This window comes from Lemur catta, chromosome 1, assembly GCF_020740605.2.
Source record: "Lemur catta isolate mLemCat1 chromosome 1, mLemCat1.pri, whole genome shotgun sequence".
NCBI lineage: Eukaryota > Metazoa > Chordata > Mammalia > Primates > Lemuridae > Lemur > Lemur catta.
The window spans coordinates 120,423,108-120,439,185 of NC_059128.1; positions in this window are offsets into that span (position 1 = coordinate 120,423,108).

A 16,078-nucleotide genomic window follows, 5' to 3' on the forward strand; every position below is an offset into this window, starting at 1 on the left:
ATTTTGTTTTTAAATTCCACTTGCAGCAGCACCAAAAAAGATAAAATACTGCTATCGTCTGAATTTTTGTGTCCCTCCAAAATTCATATGTTGAAATCCAAACCCTGAAGATGACGGTGTTAGGAAATGGGACTTGTTGGGAGGTGGTTAGATTATGAGGGTGTGGCCTTCGTAAATCAGATTAGTGCCCTTATAAAAGAGGCCTCAGACCAGGAATTTGAGACCAGCCTGGGCAACAGTGAGACCTTGTCTCTGCAAAAAAAAAAAAAAAAAATAGCCAGGGGTGCTGGTGGCACCTGTACTACCAGCTACTCAGGAAGCTGAGGTGGGAAGATCGCTTGGGCCCAGGAGTTTGAGGCTGCAGTGAGCTGTGATGACACCACTGCACTCCAGCCTGGGCAACAGAGTGAGACCCTGTCTCAATAATAAATAAAAAAACTAGGCCCCAGAGAGACACCTCACCCCTTCTACCATGTGAGGACATGGAGAGAAGAAGGTGCCATCTATAAACCAGAAAATGGATCATCATCTGCTAGTGCCTTGGTCTTGGACTTCCTAGACTCCAGAACTTTGAGAAATAAATATCTGTTGTTTATAAGCTCCTGCTTATGGTATTTTGTTATAGCAGCCCTAATAGAATAAGACAAATAGCTAATTTTATAGGGATAAATCTAGCAAAAAATGTAATCCCTCAACACTAAAAACTTGAAAATCTTGCTGAGGGAAATTCACGAAGCCCTAAATAAATGAAAAGATATACCTTGCTCATGGTTTGGAAGATTCAACACCGTTATGTTTGTTCTCCCCAAACTGATCTGCAGAGTCCATCAGGTTTTTGTTTTTTTGTTTTTTGGTAGAAACCGACACTGATTTTAAAATTTATGTGGAATTGCAAAGGACCTATAATTACAAAGTAATTTTTTAAAATAAAATTAAAGTCAGAGGATTTATCCTGCATGGTTACCAGACTTATTATACAGCTGCAGTGGTCAAGGCAGTTTCATATTGGTGAAAAGATGGGCACATGGATCAATAAAACAAAATTGAGAGTAATAGACCCACATAAATATGGCCAGCTGATTTTTGACAGAGACTAAGGCATTTAAATGGGAAAGTCTTTTCAAAAAATAGTACTAAGAGAACTGGATATCATATGGAAAATAATTAATGTTGACACTTGCCTTACACCATATACAACAGTAACTCAAAGTATATCATAGTCCTGAATATGAGAACCAAACACTATAAGACTTCTAGAAAAAAAATAGGACAAAATCTTTGCAACAATGGGGTAGGCAAAAATTTCTTAGAAGACGATTTCTTAGCCTCAGAAAAAATTGATAAATTCAACTCCATCACAATCAAAAACTTTTGCTCTTCAAAAGACACTGTTGAGAAAACAGAGGCAAGACACAGGTCAGGAGAAAATATTTGCAATGCATGTGTTCAACAGAGAACTTGCATGCAAAATACAGAAAGAACTGTTACAAAAGTCAATAATAAAAGACAAACAACTCAATAAGAAAATAGCCAAAAAATCGGATTAGACACTTAGTGAGTAGCCACTAAGCACGTGAAAAAATGTTCAACATCATTGGCCATCAGGGAAATGCAAATCAAAACCACGAGGAGGTGGGCCAGGCACAGTGGCTCGCCCTATAATCCTAGCACTCTGGGAGGCTGAGGTGGGAGGATTGCTTGAGCTCAGGAGTTCAAGACCAGCCTGAGAAAGAGCGAGACCCTGTTTCTACTAAAAATAGAAAAATAAGCCGGGCATAGTGGCACGTGCCTGTAGCCCCAGCTACTCAGGAGGCTGAGGCAGGAGGCTTGAGCCCAGGAGGTTGCTGTGAGCTAGGCTGATGCCACGGCACTCACTCTAGCCCAGGCAACAGAGACAAACTCTGTCTCAAAAAAAAAGAAAAGAAAAAACATAAATAAAAATAATTTCAGTGCAGCCTAAGCGTACAGTGTTTATAAAGTCTGCAGTAGTGTACAGTAATGTCCTAGACCTTCACATTCGTGCACCCATCCCTCACTGACTCATCCAGAGCAACTTCAGTCCTGCAGGCTCGATTCATGCTACCTGCCCTATACAGGTGTGCCATTTTTATCCTTTATATCGCATCTTACTGTACCTTTTCTATGTTTGCATATGTTTAGATCCACAAATGCTTACCACTGTGGTACAGTTGCCTACAGTATTCAGTGCAGTTACATGCTGTGCAGGTTTGTAGCCTACAAGCAGGAAGCTCTGGGACTCAGCTGTGCTCCTTTTAGGAACTCGGTCTTTCGGGAATGACACCTATACACTGTTATTTATTTGCTGGAGCCGTGTGTGTGTTTGTGTGTGTGTGTGTGTGTGTGTGTGTGTGTGTGTGCGTGTGTTTTAATTGGAGACAATGTCTCCCTCTGTCACCCAGGCTGGAGTGCAGTGGCCCGATCATAGCTCACTGCAGCCTCGACCTCTTGGGCTCATTTGATCCTCCTGCTTCAGCCTCCCAAAGTTCTGGGATTACAAAGCATGAGCCATGGCACCTGGCTGCTGCAGCCCTCTGTGTGACAGCAACCAATGGGAAACAAACTAAATGCCCAACGACAGGGGATTCATTGAATAAGCTATGGTCATTCTTACTGCAGAATATTATGCAGCTATGTAAAAGAATAAGACAGCACAGTGTGAAAAGATCTTCAATTGCAAAGGGAAAAGCAAACTGCAAACTTGCCTGAGCAACAAACTTTACTTTGTATGGAAAAGAACAGGCAATGAGAATTTCCTTGTATCTGCGTAGAATGTCTCCAGAGGGAGACACAGGTTATTTATTTCAGTGATGGTGGCTAGGGAGGGGAACTGGGGAGCCATGATGGGCAAAGGAGGGAGGCTCAGTTCATCCAGTTTACCTTCTTGTGTCTGTTGAATTTTGCATTTGTAAATTCATTTGCATAATAATAACACGGTTTAAAAGATACCTATTTGATACAAAAAGGAAGTTTGGTTTTTTGGTTTTTTTTTTTGAGACAGGGTATTTTTGTGTCACCCAGGCTGGAGTGCAGTGGCACGACGATAGCTCACTGTAGCCTCAAACTCCTGGGCTCAAGGGATCCTCCTGCCTCAGCCTCCCAAAGTTCTAAGATTACAGGTGTGAGCCACAGTGCCCGGCCAGGAAGCATATTTAACCACATGGACGGGAGATGAAATATGGGAAGTTGACCAGGAATCAAAACAATTTAATTGATAATGAGAACAGCAAACACCTGTGTACACTGTGCACCAGGTGCCTACAGTAGCATTTTACGATAGCAGTTAATTTAATCTCCCAACAACCTCAGAGGTGTGCACTGTGATCCCCATTTACAGAGGGGAAAACTGAGGCTCTGAGAGGTCACATGACAGCAGGGAAGAGACCCCAGCTAGCTCTGCCTCTCCTCTGCACAATGCCCTAGGAGCCTCTCCCCTTTAGGCTGGAAGAAGGAGTGACAGGTGTGGGGGCCAGCAGACACCCTGCCTCACTTTATTTTTCCACCTAGCACACATCGTATCCCGCCATTGCATATTTTTCTTATTTATCTTGTTTTTGTCCATTTTCTCCATCATTTTCCCTACCAACTCTCCCAGGGCTCGGGCTTCTGTTTGTCCCAGTCACAGCTGTGTTCCCAGTGCCAGCACAGGGGCTGGCACACAGTAGGTATTCAGTGAATGAATGAATAAATGAATGAATGAATTCAGAAGAGGAAACTTAGGAGGGTTGGGAGCAGGGACAGTTGGAGGCAGGAGAGGAAGGGGTAGGAGACCAGCACTTGGAACCTGGGGTGCATGCAAGTGGGTGGCTTTTGGGTGTTTAGGGGACCAAGGGACAGGGGCATAATCTTGGCATTCTCCCTGGTCCTGGGACCAGCCCTGGAAGGATGCAGGTGCCAATAGCTGAAATAGGGAAGGAAGTGGGCAGGATGGTGACAGATGGGCATTGTGGACCTGCAGTGATCCAAGCTGGGGCTTGGCTCAGGATCCTGGATTAACAAATGGGCAGCTTGAAGGTCCCTCAGAAGAAAAAAGACAGGGAGGACGGGGCACCCCGGGGCTGCCTCACCAACCAGGAACTCATGTTGGCCTGATTGAATGATGGTGACAGAGGCAGAGGGATGTACAGCTTGTGGCCCAGGACCAGACTGCCCGGTTCGGCTCGGCTGGGATTCCTGTGTGACCAGAGGCTTGGTGGAGGCATCCGAGAGGGGCTGCTTCCGGGGCAGCTGTGTCACCGGGAAAGGGAGGGGGCCTTGGTATCTCTCAGGTGCAGCCAAAATGTAAAATAATAAATAAATAAACAAGCCTAGCAAGGTGGTTCTCGCGTGTAATCCCAGCACTCTGGGAGGCCGAGGCAGGAGGATCACTTGAGCCCAGGAGTTTGAGGTTGCTGTGAGCTGTGTTGACCCCACTGCACTCCAGCCTGGTGACAAAGCAAGATTCTGTCTCGAAAAATAAATAAGCTTTGAAACAAACATCAGGCAGAACATCACTGCATGCCCCTCCCTGAGAGCCCCGCCTTCCTCTCCAGCTGCGGGAGTCACCCCCATCCAAGCCTTGGAGCTAGAAGTGTCAGGTCCCAAGGCAGGGGCAGGGTCCCAGCCCTCCCTCTCCCCTACTTCCTTCTCCCCTGTCCTTCCGGGATCCTATTTGCCCTACAGACTTTGCTCTCCGCTTCCAGGATCTCTTCCTACTCATTTGTCCCCTCCCCGCAGTTTGGGTAAACTGAGGCCCAGAAGGGTGAGTTCAAGCACCAAGGAAGGGGGCAGGGCCTGACCTCCCCAGTCCAACAATCATATGTCATTTCGATCTCTCATATCAGCTCTAGAAGTTGGGGACTGTTACCAGCCCCATTTTGTGAATGGGTAAAGTGAGGCCCAGAGTGGCCGTGCACCAGGGATCAACCGCTGTGTTGTGAACCCCGTCGCAAACCACCCCAGTGTCTCCCGCCTCTTGGCCTGGACTGGGCAGAGGCAGATGGAGCTTCTGCTGCCACCTGGTGGGATCTCGCGGCAGCGCCATTCAGACAGAGTCCCCCTGCTGTCGCGCCAGGGCAGGGGATCCCAGGCAGAGAAGGGCTGGCCTGGTCCCCTGACCTTCCCACAAGGCATCATGCCCCTCTCCCGCAGATTTTCCGAACTGTCACAACCCAAGCGTCTACCAGGAAGATACTGGCTAATTAACCCCCTCCCACGTGTGTTGTGTTATGTTGGGCTAAAAAGTCAATTGGCCCACTTTACAAGAAATACTAAAGGAAAATCTTTAATCTGAAAACAAGTGACCCCAGATGTTTATTCAAATCCACACAAAAACTGAAGACCACATATAAAGGAGCAAGTGTACTTGGCTGGCTGACTTCAATTTTCTTCATTTTCCTGAGGAAGGCACCATAGCAGTTACCAACGATGCCCACTTCTTGGTGGGTTTAGCCATGTCACTGCAAACTAGGTCCTAGCCCAGAGAGAAACACATTCCTTTTTGACAAGATGACTCAGTGAGGGAAGAACAGTCTTTCCAACAAATGGTGCTGGGACAACTAGATCTCCACGTGCAAAAGAATGAAGTCGGACCCCTACCTCATGCCATGTACAAAAAGGAACTCCCAATTAATCACACACCTAAAACTGCGGGGAGTCAGCTACGCTCCCTGCAAAGAGGTTTTTTCTCTTTCTTCGGATCGGGTCTCTAAGTTGACCACGCCAGTTTGCGGGGAGTTAGCTACGCTCCCAGCAAAGAGGTTTTTTCTTCCGATCAGGTCTCTCAGGCAGGGGTCATCGCAAAGGATGAAAAAATAGTAGGAAACAGAAATAATGATAATAATAATACACAGAGCCAAAGATATAGTTTATAAAGTAAAGGTTTACGAAAATAGATAAAAGGAGGGTATCCGGATGGGTATATTTCTTCCCGCCAAAAATATATCCAAAACTGAAACTCCACACAGGTATTACATAGGGTAGGTACAGGCTCCCGTTGCCAAGGGCAATGGGATTTACATACTAACAGGCAGTTTGCTTTAGGGTCAAAGTCTTCTAAAAGGCTACTACAGATCCTTTAACTAACTCTAACTAGGGGAACAATGAGTTGTAAAATCTTCTTGGGGCAAACTTCTAAGTTTTCTGATAAGGCTATTACTTTAGCAAAAAACAGAGACATCTTGGCTCTGGTGATTGTGTTCGTGGAGACAGAGATGATTTCAGAAGTCAACAAGAGCTGTTCTTTGTGTTAATTACTTTAACCACATGGCTCCCTCTGCGCCTGGCTTGGGCATTAGCATATCTCTCTGATCAGCTCTCATCTCCGGGGGTCCTTGTCAGCTCCGGCAACCCATGGGTCTAGGAAGAGGCCTGCCTTGTCTTTCAAAACAGGTGAGAACCATAGGCCCAGTTTACAGCTGTCTCTTTGAAGTGCAGCTATTACTGACCAAGGAGACGCCGCCGTCCTGAGACAAGGCAGCTTCTGAACCAACACATTTCTTTTTTCTTTAAGGCAAAGCCTTATTTGACTTCTGAAATCAAATCTTGTCTCCAGAAATACAGGGGGCATTTCTATAATTCAGTATTCTTAGGCTCAACATAAAACTGCAAATGTCTTCGAAGAAAACGGGCATAAGCATCATAATTTTGGATTAGGCAGTGGTTTCTTGGGTAAGACACCAAGAGCACGAGCTACAACAACTGACAATCTAGAATTAAACACATTTCTTTTGTTGTCACATAAACTAACAAAAAAGGATAAATTGGACTTCATCAAAATGAAAAACCTTTGTGCTTCAAAGGGCTCCACCAAGGAAGTTAAAGGGTAACTCATAGAGTGGAAAAATTTTACAAATCATGTATCTGATCAGGAGCTGGAATATATAGCAAGTGCATGCCATTCTGAGCAACAGAATGAGGCCCTGTCTCTTTAAAAAAAAAAAATGGGCAAAGGATTTGAATAGACATTTCTCCAGAGAAGATATACAACTGGCCAAGAAGCACAGGAAAAGATGCTCAACATCATTAGATCAAAACCACAATGATGTACTGCTGCACACTCACTAGGATGGCTGTCATAAAAAGAAAAACAATAAGAAGTGTTGTTGAGGACATGATGAGGTTGGAACCTTCATGCATTGCTGGTGGGAACATAAAATGATGCAGGCATTTTGGAAAATCGTCCAGCAGTTTCTTGAAAGGTTAAACACAGAATTACCATGTGACCTAGGAGTTCTACTTCTAGCTATATGGCCAAGAAAAATGAAAGCATACATTGACACAAAGATTTGGACCCAAATGTTCTTAGCAGTGGCATTCACAGTAGCCAAAAAGTGGGAAAAATCCAACTGCCCATTAGCTGACGAGTGGATAAACACGACGTGCTATATCCATGCACTCAGACACTGTTCAGCAATAAGAAGAAAGGAAGTGCTAATCCCTGCTACACCACGGAGAAGTCCTTGAAAACATTATGCTAAGTGAAAGAAGCCAGACACGAAAGATCTCATTTGGTATGATTATGTGAAATGTGCAGAATTAGTAAATCTATAGAGACAGAAAGTAGATTCCTAGTTGCTTAGGGCTGGGGGAGGAAAGAAGGGGAGTGACTGCTAAAGGTTAGGGGTTTGTTTTGGGGGTGATGAAAATGTTCTAAAATTATGGTGATTGGCTGGGCTCACGCTCGTAATCCTAGCATTCTGGGAGGCTGAGGCGGGAGAATTGCTGGAGGTTGTAAGGCTGGTAGCAGGCACCCCTCCCTTCCCCAGTGAAAAAAGAAGAAGCCCCTCCTATTCCTCAATACCTGCCCTAAAACTACAACAAAGAAGTTCCTTACTCTTCGCGCTGAAATCTCCCTGCTGAAGAAACTCCCATCCTCCAGCCCTAAAAACATATATAAACCCACTCAGACTTCTGTGCCATGCGACTTCTCCAGTCTCTCTCTCTCTCTCTCTCTCTTCTGGGACCGAGGATCTCGCCCGGGCCCCCTCTCTTGGGACCCGTTACCCTCACCCAGGAGCATCCCCATAAAGCCTCTTTACTTATCCCTTTCAACTCTGCTCGTCTTTCTTTCTCTGGCACCGGTCAATCCAAAAAACTTTACATTTGGTGCCAAAACCCAGGAGGGGTGTCTTGGTCAGGCCGGGCCATTTTGACCCTCGGCTGCGCTGGCCCCTCTGATGACCTCTGCGCTTGAATCGGGACTGCAACCGACTGCCGGAGGGTCCCTCTTCAGTTCCCCGTCAACGGTAAGTCCTCCCTGTGTTTGCCTGACTCAGAGTTCCTTCGGGAGACCTCTGTTTCTGTCCGGGATCCTGGATCCCTCCGGAAATCGCGGGGCCCGCGTCAGAGGTATTCCCCAGCTCCGGCCTGGGATTGAGGAATTTGGGGACGCCCGATTCCTCTCTTCCCTTTTAGTCTGTGGCAGTGTAATCTGAGTGGAGACGTCCCTCCGTTTGCACTCGCCATCCAACCTCGGGCTCGTTCCTGGAACATCTTGTTGGTTCTTGGGATCCTGGATCCCTTCTCTTTCTGCTGAGTCTGGCACCATCGGCAGCCAAATTTCCAAAATCCCTTGTGAGACTCCCCTAGGGTGTCTCCTGGCCAATTTGAAGGGTCTGGGTTCGGACATTCGGCCAAAGCGACTAGTCTTTTACTGCAACATGGCCTGGCCAATGTACAAATTGGACAATGACTCCCGTTGGCCCGAGAACGGGACCTTCGACTTTAAAATCCTCCAGGATTTAAGCAATTTCTGTCACAGAAACAGCAGATGGTCGGAGATCCCGTGTGTCCAGGCCTTTTTCTGTTTGCGCTCCCGTCCTTCTCTGTCTGACCTGCCACCCCGCACAGGTCCTCCTTGCGCAGGGTCCCCCCACTGCCCTCCGCCTCTTCTCCCTCTAACTCTCCACCGCGCGTCTCCTCAGACGCCCCTTCTGCTTTCTCCGACCCGCCTGAGTCTCTCAGCCGTCCCCCACTCTACCTCCACCGTGCGCCCCCACCCTTCCGAGCCGCCCAGCCGCTCACCGCCGCCGTCCCCCTTCAGCCGTCACACTCGCTCTCGCGCAAGCCCCTCCAGTCAGTCTCTCCTCTGTCGGTTGCAGGAGGTGGCGGGCGCCGAGAGCGTCTTTCGGGTGCACGTTCCCTTCTCCCTTTCTGACCTTTCCCAGATTGAAAAACGCCTGCGTTCGTTTTGTAATGACCCTACAGCCTACACCAAAGAGTTCCGCTGCTTGACACAGGAAAGGCAGGAAACGGTGGGACTGCATATTGCAGTGTGTCCTTGCCGGCCTCCAGGCCGCTGCCCACCGTGCTGTAAATTATGATAAGCTCAGGGAAATCACTCAAAGGGCAGACGAAAACCCCACGGCCTTTCTCAGCCGCCTTACAGACGCCCTTATCCAATATACCTGCCTAGATCCTACCTCCCCCGCGGGGACTACTGTCCTTGCAACCCACTTTATTACTCAGTCCTCCCCTGACATCAGAAAGAAATTCAAAAAGGCAGAGGAGGGCCCTCAGACCCCTATCCGAGACCTGGTGAACATGGCATTTAAAATCTTTAATTCCCAAGATGAACACAGGCAGAGGCCCAAGAGGAGGCCCGTGTCTGCCAAAAGGCACACCTGCAGGCCCAAGCCTTGGTTGGAGCCCTGAGGCCGGCGGGACCCGCGAAACCATCGACCTCGTCTAAGGTGGCCAGCCGTGCTCCACCAGGCACCTGCTTCAAGTGCAGTAAGGAAGGCCGCTGGGCCAAGTGGTGCCCGCAGCCACTTCCACCCACCACGCCTTGCCCGGCATGTGGTGAAGAGGGACACTGGAAAAGAGACTGCCCCTTGGGACAGAAGTCCGGAGGGTCAGTCCTTCCATCCCTAGACCTGCCGATGGCGGTTTTGGGACTGACTGCTGAAGACTGAAGAGGCCCCGACTCAGTGACCCCCGATAACCCTCGCCGAGCCCAGGGTAACAATCAAAGTAGCGGGTTTAGTGTCCTTTCTGGTTGACAGGGGGACTACCTACTCTGTCCTGCCTTCCTTTTCAGGCCCTACTTATCCTTCCCAGGTGTCAGTCGTGGGTATTGACGGCAATCCCTCTCGACCCCCCCCCCCACCGGTCCCCTAACCTGCCTGATAGGTGACCGTCCCATCACCCATTCCTTCCTTATCATGCCCTCCTGTCCTGCTCTGCTATTGGGAAAGGACCTATTAACCAACCTGGACACCACCCTCCACTTTTCCCTTCTTCCTCTATCTCTCTCTCCAGATTCCTGAGCTCCGTCCACAGCCTCTCCCACCTTACGAAGCCCTACATACCCTCTCCCCTCTGAACTGGTAGACCCCCGAGTTTACGTTAAAGAAATTACGTGTGTAATTTTGTCTAATTCAGAGGTTGTTTAGAGATTAGTTCAAAGCATGGATTTGGAGGAAAAATAAAACCAAGATAGAAGGCAACTAGTAAGGTGAAAAAAAAAGATGTAGAAAGGCTATGAGCACAGAAATGTGTTTTTGTTAAGAAAAAATCAGCGAGGGAATAATTTGTGTGGAGAAAGATCTTGTGTAGTGACTTTTTGTCCTGGAACAGAATGGCTGGTTATTTGAGAAACAGGAAATTTAGGACAAAAAAGAAAGCCCAAGTATGTCGTAGATGGTCTGTGTAGGTTGTGATGGAGTTCATGGAAGGAATTTACGAAAGAATTTTGTGTTTGGTTGACTCAGCTATAATTAAAGGAGAAAAGGTTTGGTTAAAATCACAAGGTGTTCTTGAAATACTGGTTTGTTCTTAATGAAACTGTTAGAGCCGGTTCCCCTCGGCCCTGGGAACAGAAAGACAAAGTCACTGAGGCTGCAAAAAGGCAAAGGAGTTTTATTGACTAGCTCGAGCTAGGGTCCAAGCACCGAGCACCAACGCAGTGGTGTCTTTCCATGGGCAGGGACCCGCGCAGCGGGGCGCATGTCTTTTATACTTTTTAGCAGAGTACCTGCACCGGGACATGCCATCCACCCTCCCTCCTTTAATTCATTTGCTCCTTCAAAAGTGGCTGATTGTCTTGGCTCCTGATTGGTTGGTTTTCAAGCCGCGGGACTGGCTTTTGATTGGTTGGTTTTTTTTAAGTTGCAGGACAGGCTTCTGATTATGCTTTGCCATTCTTATCTGGTTAATTGGTTGGAGGCCCCGGGGCTCTCCAGCCCTTTATCAGGAAGTAACTTGCGGTACCTGGGTACCTGTCACGGCTCCACTTAAGCCAGCAAGCCATATTTACAGAAGCAATTAGCATCCGTTAGAATCAAAGAGAGCACACTCTTTTTTTTTTTTAAAAAAAAACAATTCCCATTCTTCAAAACCACAAAAGTGTTTTGATTCTAGATCTACTGACAGCCGAAAAAGGAGGGACCTGCATCTTCCTTCAGGAGGAATGCTGCTACTATGGCAATGACAGGCCCCCTCCAAAGTTTAGCTGTCTAAGCCTACTGTCACATACCTTGGACTTAGTCTCACCCCCATTTCCTGTCATCTCACTGTTAATCGCCAGCAGGCCCTTCACGACCTCCAGCCTCCCACCACTACTGAACAAATTCTACCCTTCCTCCGGTTCGTTGGTTTCTTCCGACACTGGATCCCCAACTTTTCTCTCCTTGCCAAACCCCTCTATGAGGCAGCACGTGATGCCTCTGCTGGCCCTCTGTTAATCCCTCAGGCTGTCTGCCGTGCGTTCCTAAAACTTCATGACTCTCTCCTACAAGCACCCCCTCTAAGACTCCCTCATCCTGAAAAACCCTTTTATCTCTACATGGATGAGTGCCAGGGCCTGGCCCTCGGCGTCCTCACCCAACCTCTGGGACCTACTGTCTCTGCGCCTTAGCCGCGGCCACTACTCTCACCAGGGAGGCCCTGAAACTCTCCCTGGGACAGACTTACATGTCTTCTCCACCCACCGTTTACAGGACCTTCTAACTCACCGCTCTTTAGCCCTCCTCACTCCGTCTAGACTACAGGAATTCCATCTCTTATTTATAAAAATCCCACTGTTACCTTGTCTCAATCACCAACCTTAAACCCCACTACTTTACTTCCCATTCCATGCCTCATCCTATCTTCCCATTCCTGCACTGAGATGCTTGAGGCCTCTGTCCTCCCCCACCTGTCAGACCAACCCCTCCCTGGGGCAAACTTAACATTGTTTATTGATGACAGCTCGGTCACAGGTGAGGACAGCAAATGCTGGGCAGCCTATGCCATTGTCTCTGCCTCTCAGGTAATAGAAGCCTCCTGTCTTCCGGGAGGACACCACCTCCCAAAAGGCAGAACTCATTGCTCTCACCCGAGCCTTACATCTAGCCAAAGGTAGGATTATAAACATTTACATGGACTCCAAGTGCATTTATGATAGCTCACTGAACGGGGCTTTCTCTCCACCAAGGGCTCCCCTGTTATTAACGCCACCCTTATCTCCTGTCTCCTCCAGGCCCTTCAGCTACCCACCCAATTAGCTATCATACACTGCAAGGGACACCAGTCGGACCGGTCCCCTGTCACTAAGGGAAACAACTATGCTAATACTGTCGCCCACAGCCTAACATCCCCAAAACACCCTAGTCCAGCTCCTTTTCCTTTCCATTCCTTCCCTCCAACCTCACTACACTCCAGAAGAGCGCGACAGCCTTCTCACCCAAGGGGGATCAACCACCACTGAAGGGTGGGTCCTTCTTAAGGAAGGATGGCAAGCTGGCTCTCCCTAAGGCACAGGCCCTGGAACTTGTTCAGGTCCACTCCTCACTTCATATTGGCACTAAGGGCCTCTCCCACTTCTTACAGTCTCTATTTTCACACCCTTCCCTGTACTCCCCCATCAAAACTGTCTGCTCGGACTGTGACATTTGTGCCTCTGTTAACCCTCAAGGGGGCCTCAAACCCCCTGTGTCCACCCACCAGATGCGTGGTCACCTCCCCGGACAAGACTGACAGGTCGATTTCACTCACATGCCACCTCACAAACGCTTTAAGTATCTTTTAACACTGGTAGATACATTCATGGGTTGGGTTGAAGCTTTCCCCACTGCTAACGAAACGGCTGGAGTTGTGGCCTCCACTCTCATTTAGGAAACCCTTCAGCGGCTATTCACATCAGCCGTGAATACATCCTGGCCCACCAGACGCAGGTTCAAATATCTATCAATATTCTGGAGGCAGAACAAACTCTAGCAGGACAACTTTCCTCCCGCACTAAACATTTCTCTCTTACCTCCTGGATAAATATTATTCAACATACCCTTGCCTTCCTAAACTCCTCTAATGTCTCCCACTGTTTCCTCTGCACCTCCCTTCAGTGACCCCTACTGGCCGCTGTCCCCCTAAACTTTTCTAACCCCCAGACGACTCCCTCATCGGCTCCCTCATGCTCCACTCCGCTCACTTGTGTTCCCCTTTGGGAACCTGAGCCCCCAGGCCAACCTTACTCGGATTGCATATGCTATCTCACCTCCCTCACTGATCCCCAACCTACAACTTCAAGGACGCTATCTTACTAACCATACTGTGGCCACAACCACCACTTCTGCCCCAGGACAGTTCTTCTGGTGCAACGGAACACTTACCCGCTGCATCAATACATCCACCCCGGGTCCTTGTTTCCTTGTCATGGTGGTCCCTCAATTAACTCTATATGGTGAGTCTGAATTTGGGTGGCTTCTCCTGGGACCCCGCTCAAAACAAGCCATCTTCTAGCCGGTCATGGTGGGTCTCAGTTTGTTCTCCTCCATTGCAGCCTCAGGGCTTGTGGGAGGCGCCCTGGGCCACAGTGTCATTTCTGCCCAAGACTTTGCAGATCGCCTACAGCTATCCCTGGAAACCACGTCCGCATCACTAGCTTCCCTGCAGAGACAACTGACCTCTGTGGCTCAGGTAGCTCTCCAAAATCGGAGGGCCCTAGACCTATTAATGGCTGAAAAAGGAGGAACCTGCATTTTCCTCCGCAAGGAATGCTGCTACTATGTCAACAAGTCAAGCCTTATAGAGCAAAACATAGACAAACTCGACACCCTGAGCAAAGAACTGCACAACCGCCACTGGCAGAATACATCCCCCATCGGATGGATACAGTCCCCACTAGCCACCTGGCTGTTACGCTTAATAGGACCCATTGTCATCATTTGCCTAAATCTTTCTCTTTGCCCCCTGTCTTTTACAGTTTCTCCAATGCCCCCTGCAGGAATTTTCCAGAGTGGCAGTAAATCAAATACTTCTTCACCCCTACTCTCCCCTTCCAGTCACCCCTCCACCAGCCCGCTCCAGCCCATAGCCCCTACTACGCCCCTCAAAAGCAGGAAGTAGCCAGAAAGACCTCGGCGCCCTATTATCACTAAAAGGCCAGAATGTAAGGCTGGTGGCAGGCACCCCTCCCCTCCCTAATGAAAAAAGAAGCCCCTCCTATTCCTCAATACCCACCCTAAAACTACAACAAAGAAATTCCTCACTCTTCACGCTGAAATCTCCCTGCTGAAGAAATTCCCATCCCACAGCCTTAAAAACATATATAAACCCACTCAGACTTCTGTGCCATGCGACTTCTCCAGTCTCTCTCTCTCTCTCTCTCTCTCCCTCCCGGGACCTGAGAATCTCGCCTGGGCCCCTCTCTTGGGACCCGTTACCCTCACCCAGGAGTGCCCCAATAAAGCCTCTTTACTTATCCCTTTCAACTCTGCTTGTCTTTCTTTCTCTGGTGCCGGCCAATCCAAAAAACCTTACAGAGGTCAGGAGTTCGAGACCAGGCTGAGCAAGAGCAAGACCTCGTCTCTACTAAAAATAGAAAAAATTAGCCAGGCATTGTGGCACAACCCTGTAGTCCCAGCTACTCTGGAGGCTGAGGCAGGAGAATTGCTTGAGCCCAGGAGTTTGAGGTTGCAGTGAGCTAGGCTGACGCCACAGCACTCTAGCCCAGGTGACAGAGCGAGACTCTGTCTCAAAATAAAATAAAATTATGGTGATGGTCACACTGTTACTGAAAACTCTGCACTTGTCCACGAGACCGGAGAAGAACGAGGACAAGCGGTTTGAAGAGGAAGGAAAGAGAGTTTACTTTGCCGGCAAAGGAGGAAAAATTGCAGACCTTCTTGTCTCAAAATCCCAAATTTCCCCAAACATTCACAGACATACAGAGCTTTTAAAGGATGGGTTCTCAGTTTCAGGCAATTACAGTAGATAATTCTGATCATCCCATCTCTGCTGAAGACAATCTCACGACCTCCGCCCAGGATCTCCCTTTACCAGGTCAGGCTGGGCCATCTCCTGTTGCACAAATAAACAATAGACTTACCCTGCCCCTCCCAATCACTGAGGCAGGGATGCAGGCTTTACTTTAGAGACAGAAAATATTTTTGCCATTTTTTCAGGTCATTTCCTCTGTTACAACACAACTGTGCCTATACTAAATATATGTGCATGAATACAAAATATACTAAAAAAAACCCCATTGAATTGTGTAGTATGTAAATCATATGTCAATTAAGCTTTACCAATTTTTTAATAAAAAAGAAAAATGCCAATTGGGCTCAGCTATCGCCTCCTCCAAGAGTCCCCCCACCCCAAAATAAATTCCCTGTTTATTCTATTTCCTCTTTATTTTACTTCATAGCCTGTTATCAGTGAGCCGTTTGTGATTGTTTCTTCTTCTGTCTTTGGTCTCACCCCCCACCCCCCGCCACTTCCAGGAAAGCCTCTTTCTGCCTGAGCAAACTGCGAAGCCTTCAAAGGTGGGGGCCGGATCTTGCTCAATCCCAGCGCCTCCTGCCCGCTCTCCCTCCCATGCCCGTTGCCGCAGGACCTGTATGAACTGGAAGCAAGCAGATGGAGTTTGAACCCCAGCTACTACGAAACCCAAATAGGGTCCCCAATAACAACAACAATCAGCGTTCCAGTGCTTAATCAATATTCGTGCTGTACCATCTCTAGGAGAAAATTATTTTTATTCCCATTTTACAGATGAGAACTCTCAAGTACGTGGCTCGAGACCTCCGTACCACAACTCCCGGGGAGAAGAGGCCCCGAGTAGGACGAAAGGCCGAGATATCATCATAAACACCGCAGCGGT